Here is a 9,132-nt window from a genome sequence, read left to right as displayed (position 1 = left end):
CATATCAAAATGCTCCTTAAGATGGCTAGAACATGCACAAAAAATTTCATGAATTTCTAATTAGGCATAATCATTTCATGAGCAAAATACCAAGCAAGGTGCAAGCAAACACATGTTCATACAAACCCTAGGCCATTCCAAAAATTACACGTGCACAATTTCCACAAAAATCACCAAAAAATAGTAGAGATTACAAGGATCATGGTGAAAAAAATTTCATGCAATTTGGATAATTATTGAATGAGTTATGAATTTATTAACATGGAGAAAAATTTAAAAAATGATGAAATGAAGCATGTGAAGTCATGAAAGCATATGGAAATTAATTCAATAGCCAAAATGAGAAATGCATCCGGCGAGAATCGAATTGTGGTACGCCTTTGAACAGTAGCGCGCGCTACTGTAGCAACACCACCAGCCAGGCAAAAACGTGACAGCATGGATCTAGCAAGGCTTTTTTTGAAATTTTTCAAGTGTTCTTCATGTTCTTCATGTTCTTCACACATTCATAGGTCCAAGAACAAATCTCCACCAAATTGGACAAACTTTATATCAACGGAAAGGTCTTCTAATGTACGTCATGAATCTCAAATTATTTTGTCCTAATTCTCACTAAATAAAAAGAATCGAATCAAAACATAAACATGCATGAAACTTCAAATCATCATAACTCTCTCATTTCTCAACCAAATTTAGTGGTTCAAAGTGAAGAATTCTCTACTAAACAAGATCTATCCAAAGCATCAAACAATTTCAAGAATCATTGAAGTCGAAAACTCACCTTAATTTGATGACAGTTGCGAATTTGCGTGTTTTTGGCCTTGAAATTGCAAAACAGATGCGCTATGACTCTTGTATAGGTGAATGGAACAAGTCTTGTTGCTCAATTACGCACGATCTTGATGAAATCTTGAATTGCCATTGTTGCACCTCACTTTAACAGTCCAAAATTTGGCTTGGAAATGAAGAAATCTTGCTTCAATTAGCTTCAATAATGCATGTAGATGATGAATTGATGAAGAACAATACAAGGTTTTTGGAGATTTTTGGAAAAAAAAGTGAGAGAGAAAGTGAAGAATTTTGGAAATTTTCAGATCTAGATCTGAATTCTGTTATGATTATCATGAAAACAGTTATGATTAGCAATATATATGTGATGTTAATCATGTTAGTAATCAAGATTAGTGTTAATGAAGTGGATTAGTAAAAAATGCATTTTCATGCTAAATGGCAATTTGGTCATTCACCCTCACTCATGTAAAACCAATGTAACAGTGGAATTTTCTGGTTTGAGCAAGTTACAAATGGCATATGTGAGCTAGTGCAAAAGGAATGGAGTGAAAACAATGCTTATTTCTCAAAATCACTTTTTCCCTCCACTTTTTAAATTAAGTCCACTTGAAAAATGCACTTTTTATGTGATGAGTTTTGATGAAATGTAATGATGGATCATGATAGCTCATGTCAAATGAATTTTGCTCAAAGAAACCTCACTCAATTTGGCCTTGTGAATCAAAAGTTATGCCACTTTGAAATTCAACTTTTTGGACAATGATCAATCCATAACTTGCCAACCATAAATGAGAAATTCATGTTCTTGGACTTTTTGGAAAGGTGAGAGCAAGATATACAACTTTCATGTTGAACAAAATTTCATTTGAAGCATTTTTGGACACGTAATTTTGAGGAGAAAAACTTTCCATTTTTGGCAATTTTCAATTACAAGTCACTTTCTATTTTTGGAAAGTTTCCATCTGACTTTATTTTCTTCATTCTTGATGTTTGAAATGTCAAATGAAACTTGTTTAGACATGAATGAAGTGTCTCTAACCCTCTCCCTCCTCCAAATCCATGAATTCAGGCACAGTTGACCACAGTTGACTTTTTTGACTGATAGATGAATTTCAGCTTGACTGATCAAATTGAGCCTCAAACTCCTGATGAAATGGCTCAATGATGAAACCCTAGCTTCCACAAGCTCAATATAATCATATGAAGATCCCTATATCCATTGAAAACCCCATCTCCTTGACAAGCCCTGATTGGCACAATGGAGATGATTAGGGTTGACTAGAGGTCAAAACCCTAATCTCAAGGAATATGATCAAGCATAAGGAAACACTTGGTGATGACAAAACCATGATGATGATGATGTACCATTTCAACCAAGATGATGCTCAACCCTCCTTGAGGAACCATGAAACCCTAATTTGAATCACACATCCTCAGATGGTTAATGATCAATCCATGAAACCTTAGCTTGCATCTTAACCTCTTTATCTTCTGATCAAGACTTAGGAGGATGACTTGCTCAATGTAGCCACATGATATGCAACATGCTAATGACTAATGACCTAAGAAATGCAATGCAATATGTTAAGCTAGTCCCAAGAGAGGAGGGCAAATTTTGAGGTGTTACACCACCCTACACTCCACAGAAGAATGGAGTCACGGAAAGGAAGAACAAAACCATTATGAATATGGTTAGAAGTATGTTGAAAGGCAAGCATATACCTAAAGAATTATGGGGAGAAGCCGTGTCAATTGTGACATATATCCTGAATATATGTCCGACGAAGAGGCTAGAAAGAATCACGCCAGAAGAATGTTGGTATGGTGTCAAACCTAGCTTGAGTCATATAAAGGTGTTTGGATCTATAGCACATAGACATGTGCCAGATCAGTTGAGAAGAAAACTTGATGACAAGTCGAATCAGATGATCCTGATAGGATATCATTCGACTAGAGGATACAAGTTATTCGACCCAATGAATAATCAAGTGGTGATCAGCAGGGACGTGATCATAAATGAGCTTAAGGAGTGATATTGGACTGAGAATGTTAAGAAAGATTCAGTGAGAATCTTTTGTGATGAACCAGCTAGTGAAGTCGAAAGAGAAGTTCGACAGGAAGAAGTCAGAGGTGAAGCAGGCCCAAGCAGACCTCAAAGAATAAGACACATGCCTACAAGGTTGCAAGAATGTGTGATTACATTAGATGATATGGTCAATGAAGAAGGTGAGCTGGTACATTATGCTTTCTACGCAGATGTTGAACCAGTCGATGCAGTTGAGGCATTGAAAGATTCGAAGTGGATGAAAGCAATGGACGAAGAGTTGAAGTTAATCGAACTCAATAACACTTGTTCACTTGTCGAATTTCCCCAAGACAAGAAGGAAATCGATGTGAAATGGGTATACAAGGTGAAGTTTAATCCCAAAGGAGAAGTGACTCGACACAAGGCGAGATTTATGGCGAAAGGATTTCTTCATAAAGTGGAGTCGACTTCGGTGAAGTTTTTGCACCTGTTGCTAGGATCGAAACAATCAGGTTGGTTGTTGGTCTAGCAAACATAAACAACTGGAAAATGTGTCAGATGGATGTGAAATGTGCATTCCTGAATGGCCCCTTAGAAGAAGAAGTTTATTGTGCACAACCAGTTGGATTTGTGAAACATGACGAAGAAAGAAAAGTGTGCAGGCTGCATAAAGCCCTATATGGACTTAAACAAGCTCCAAGATCTTGGAACAAGAAGATATATGGCTTTATAAGGGAGAAGGAATTTGTGAAGTGAGAATCTAAATATGGAGTATATGTAAGAAGAAGCAAGAGGGAATTGCTTATACTATGCCTCTATGTCGATGACCTGTTGATAACAGGTAGCTGCAAGAAGAAGATCGAAGACTTCAAAGATGATCTCAACAAGGAATTCAAAATGTCAGATCTGGGTGACATTTCATACTTCCTTGGCATCGAGTTATACAAGAGTGGTAGAGGTTTGATGATGCATCAAAGAAGGTATGGAGGAAAAACACTCAAGATATTTGAGATGCAAGATTGCAACCCAACTTCGACTCCAGCTGAGCCCAGATTACAACTGTCGAAAGATTCGGATGAAGATGATGTTAACCTAACCTAATATAGAAGACTTATTGGGTCACTTTGATACCTTTGTCACACAAGGTCTAACTTAGCATACGGTGTAGGTATGGTGAGTAGATTCATGCAGAAGTCAAAAGTATCACATCTAGCAGCGGCGAAAAGGATACTAAGGTATCTAAAAGGAACTCTCGACTATGACATTTTGTTTCCTGCAGTTGATGAAGGAAAAGAATGCAAATTTGTGGGATACACTGACTCAAGTTGGTGTAGTGATGTTGAGGATCGAAAATCCATAGCTGGATATGTGTTTATGCTAGGTGGTGCACCAGTTGCTTGGAGTTCGAGAAAAGAGTCAGTAGTGGCATTATCGTCTTGCGAAGCAGAATACACAACTGCTTCTCTTTGTGCATGTCAAGCAACGTGGATGGTGAATCTGGTCGAAGAGATAACATCAAAGAGTCATAAAGCAATTACCATGAAGATCGACAGCATGCCAGCTATCAATCCGGCGAACAATCTGATAGCACATGGTCGAAGCAAGCACATCAAAATGAGATTCCATTATCTTCGAGAGCAGGTAGCAGATGGGAACATGAACGTGAAACACTGCAGAACTGAAAATCAGATTGCAGACATCTTGACGAAGGGAGTGCAGGTCGAAGTGTTTAGAAGACTAAGAGCTATTATGAATGTAGATAGCTTAGACACAATGAATTAGGTGGTGTGTTGAATTTTAATTCCTTGTGTCAAAGCAGGCTGCTCGATAGAAGCAAGGAAGTGTCGAATCACCTAGTGTCTTGAGTTGTATTAGTGTCGAAGTGTTGAAGCATGTTGCTTCACACAGAATTTCGACTTAGGCCTATTTTGTAGTGTTAGCTATTTTGGTCTTTTTATAGTTTTGGGCTTTGACTTGAGGTCCAAGTTAACTTAAATCTATAAATAGAGGGAGTAACCCTTATTCTTGTAATAGAGTGAATAGAGTATTCATAACATTTGTAATTCATAGTATTTTGCAGTTGTAAAGTGAATAAGAATTTTTTTCTATAGTTTATGGGCAGAGAGAAACTCTGCAGAATTTTAATTCTTCTTCTCCTTCATCATTCTTTACTTTCTTTCTTTCTCCGTTGTTCTTCTCTTTTCATTGTCATTGTGTGGGTGATAACAATCTTGTTCTTCAAGATTGATTGAAATTCTCCATAGCTTGTGGTGAATTTCCAACAAATTCGATGAGGACTCAACCAAAAAAACGAACAGATGAAATGGAAAAACCAACACAACTCTGAATCTGAAGAAATCGATTGTCGATCTATCTAGAGCGAGCATTAACCGACCAGACCCACCGTCTCCAAAAACGATCGAAGCAGAAAGAATCAAACCATCATTCCGAGGACCACCGACAGAACCCAGAGAGAATAAAGGATGCGACCACAGTCAGAGGCTACATATAGTCACCGAAAATTTGGATTTAGAAGTAGAAAGATGCTGGTGTGTTAGAGAGAAGTCCTGCAAAAATGATTTGAGAAAAAGAAATCAATAACTATTGTTGTAAAATATTTTACTGATATATTAAAAAGTAATTCTTACATGTTACATCTACATGCTTTAAATAAGAGAGAATAGAAAACCTAATGGGCTTTGACTAATGGGCCTCATTACTAATAGAAATAATTACTATTTACAATCTAATATTTACAACACTCCCCCTCAAGTTGGTGAATGGATATCTATCATTCCCAGCTTGCAAGTAAGTTGCCTGAATCTTTCTGTTGGTAAGCCTTTTGTTAACACATCTGCCAGCTGATGCTCGGAAGGAACGTAAGATGTAGTTATCAGTCCACTATCCAACTTCTCTTTGATAAAATGTCGGTCAATCTCAATGTGTTTAGTCCTGTCATACTGAACAGGATTATGAGCAATACTAATAGCCGATTTTTGTCACAAAACAATTTCATAGGACCTTCACATTGTATCTTCAAGTCTTCTAGAATTTGTTTCATCCACAATAGCTCACAAATTCCTAGTGCCATAGCTCTAAATTCTGCCTCGGCACTTGATCGAGCAACTACACTTTGCTTCTTACTCTTCCAAGCTACAAGGTTACCACACAGAAAAGTACAATAGCCTGACGTAGATCTTCTGCCACTCACTGATCCGGCATAATCCGCATCAGTGTAAGTCTCCATAGTTAGATTTCCACCTCTTTTAAACAAAAGTCCTCTCCCTGGAGTTGCTTTAAGATATTGTAGAACGCGGTCTACAGCCTGCAAATGTCTCACCCTCGGATCATGCATGAATTGGCTCATCACACTGACTGCATATGCCAAATCTGGTCTAGTGTGTGCCAAGTAAATCAATTTTCCCACTAATCTCTGATATTGACCCTTGTCAACTTTGTCACTTTCCTCCTCAAAGCTTATCCTGTGATTTTGTTCAATGGGAACACTTGCAGGTTTGCATCCAAGTTTGCCAGTTTCCTGCAAAAGATCAAGCACATACTTCCTTTGAGAAATAAAGATGCCTTGCTTTGAGTAGGCTACCTCAATTCCCAAGAAATACTTGAGTTGCCCAAGGTCTTTCATCTCAAACTCTGCTGATAATTTCTCTTTGAGGAAATGTCTCTCAATCAAATCATCTCCTGTAACAATAATATCATCAACATAAACAAGAAGTACAGTCAGTTTTCCTCCTTGTGAATGTTTAAAAAATAAAGTGTGGTCTCCTTGACTTTGCTTATAGCCCAAACACATCATTGCCTTTGTGAATCTTCCAAACCATGCCCGAGGGGACTGCTTTAGTCCATATAAGGCTTTCTTCAATTTACACACCTTGTTAGCTCCATTTGTTATGCCAACACCTGGTGGAATCTCCATATACACTTCTTCCTCTAAGTCTCCATGCAAGAACGCATTTTTAACATCAAACTGTTTCAATTCCCACCCACATGAAGCAGCAAGAGATAGTAAAATTCGAACAATATTCATCTTTGCCACTGGGGCAAATGTCTCCTCATAATCAATACCATACGTCTGAGTATAACTGTCGCATCCTGCGAAAAAACAACCGGCGAAGCTCAAATAAAAACACAACACAGAGCCGCCACTGCGCGTTATTTATCCCAGGATAGGTAAAGGAAACGCTCAGAGAAACCTGGAAAGGAAATGGTCTTGCGATCAAAGAGAAAGGGTAAGGGAGTCGGTTACGCAAGGGGAAGGTATTAGCACCCCTCACGTCCGTCGTACTCGACGGGATCCACGTTCTAAAATAAAGAATAGGTTGCTAAAACATCACACACACACAGGGGAACGCAGGTGGGGTTAAGAGAAGGGAGCTCGATAGGACGTCGCATCCTATGCCTACATATCTTGTCTGGAACAAGAATCAGAGCCACTGTAGTTCGGCTTACGCACGCCAAACAACACAAAACGCACAAACAGATGGCAAACATGGAGCCCGACAACCACTCGATGGAATTACGTCAGCATCCGAACCAAAACACGTACAAAACGGCAAACATGGAGCCCGACCGCCAATCACTGGACTTATGTCGGCATCCGAACCAAACACACAATCAGATAACAAGTAAACACACGCAAAAAAGAAAAAGGTTGCCCGGAGTGGTCTCGCACGACCACCTGCCTACATACCTCGTCTGGAACGAGGATCAGGGCGATGTAGTTCCCCTGAAAGGGACTGAATTACTAGCCAGAAACCAGGGGAAGACACACTACCAGGGAGTTGGACTCGAGCCTAGTGTTGTCATGCATCGTTACCCTAAGTTCAGTTTTCTATCCTACTTGCATAAGCAAACTACTCCTATCCAGGAAAGAAGCAAGCATACAAGCATACAAAATAATTCAAGCATACATCAAATGAGAACAAGCATCTCAAACAGATATACACATAGCACGCACTATAACCAAACAAGTGGGCTCACACAATAGGTTTGACTGCCTCAGCAAGTCATCTGTACGGGTGTTAGTCGCTCTTAACCTTGCCATTACGAGGCTAAGGTGAAGCAGATGAAAGGTGAAGTGAGGATCAGACCTCACAGCTCTTATCCCTGACCAGGGAGAGCTTCTGACAAATGAGCATGGGTCCATAATGGGGGAACCCTTCTATACTCAGAGACTCTGACACAATGTGCACTGCACAAGATCTTGGGCTTGTGATCTCAATGCTACAACCATGTAATGGGAGCAAGGAGAAGACTCAACTGAATAGTGGGGGATAGATTGCATATCCCTACCTTCCACCAATTGCCTTGATTAAGGACTTTACCTGCTTAGGCACAATGTTTAATCACAAACATTGCCTCTTAAGGAGGACTTCAGACAGTTTGCCCGGTCAAATAACAGACCGGGTCTCCAGACTACATGAAGTTAGGAAGTTATACCTCCATGCAAGTTGCTTAAGCAAAGCAAAGCAAAAGTTCACAAGGAACTGAGCAACTAAAAGTACCTGGAAACAGTCAAACACAGTTAGTACTCAGACATACAAAAATAAACAGCAAGTATTAATCAGTCAGACTATACAAACTAATGCACAACAAAGGCAAGCTATGAGCTCAAGCCCAAACTTCACAACCTACAAAACAAAGTTATGTTAGTGTACAAACATCAAACAACATCAATTGAATTGACTTGGATCATTCTCCATACACATTGCACCTTTTCATCCTGAAAAATCAATCAAATGTTAGAAACTAGACCACTAGGCCAAGCCTAGGGTCCAAAGGCAAGAAAAATTCCTAAACAGCAAGGGATATCCAACCAAAGTCAAATTAATGTCAAACAAAAGCCAACACAATTAGTCCCATGTCCATATCATTCATCATGTTCCTTTTATGCACAAAACAATCCAAACTAGTTCAAATGGAACACCAAACATCCAAACAGAACTATTGCATTCAAATCCATATCAAAACAAATCCAAAAATCCTCAAATAATTTACACCTAAACAGGACATAATCAAGGTCCAGCATGTCAAATTTTAGCTTAATTGGACAAATGAAACCATGTCAATGAAAATCAACAAAAACAGACACAATTACATGAGCCAAATCACAACATCAACACATGCATTCACTTCAAAAATTCATAATTCAATGAAAACAATAAAGAAATGACTGGGACCAAAACAAGGATGTCACATCATGTGTCTATAACAATCATACCAAATTTCATGATTATCCAATACCATATGAGCATTTCACATCCAAATTACAAACATGTACCACATGGACTTGCATA

Source organism: Lathyrus oleraceus, chromosome 3 (genome assembly GCF_024323335.1).
Source record: "Lathyrus oleraceus cultivar Zhongwan6 chromosome 3, CAAS_Psat_ZW6_1.0, whole genome shotgun sequence".
Classification (NCBI taxonomy): domain Eukaryota; kingdom Viridiplantae; phylum Streptophyta; class Magnoliopsida; order Fabales; family Fabaceae; genus Lathyrus; species Lathyrus oleraceus.
Note: the sequence above shows the minus strand (reverse complement) of the source record.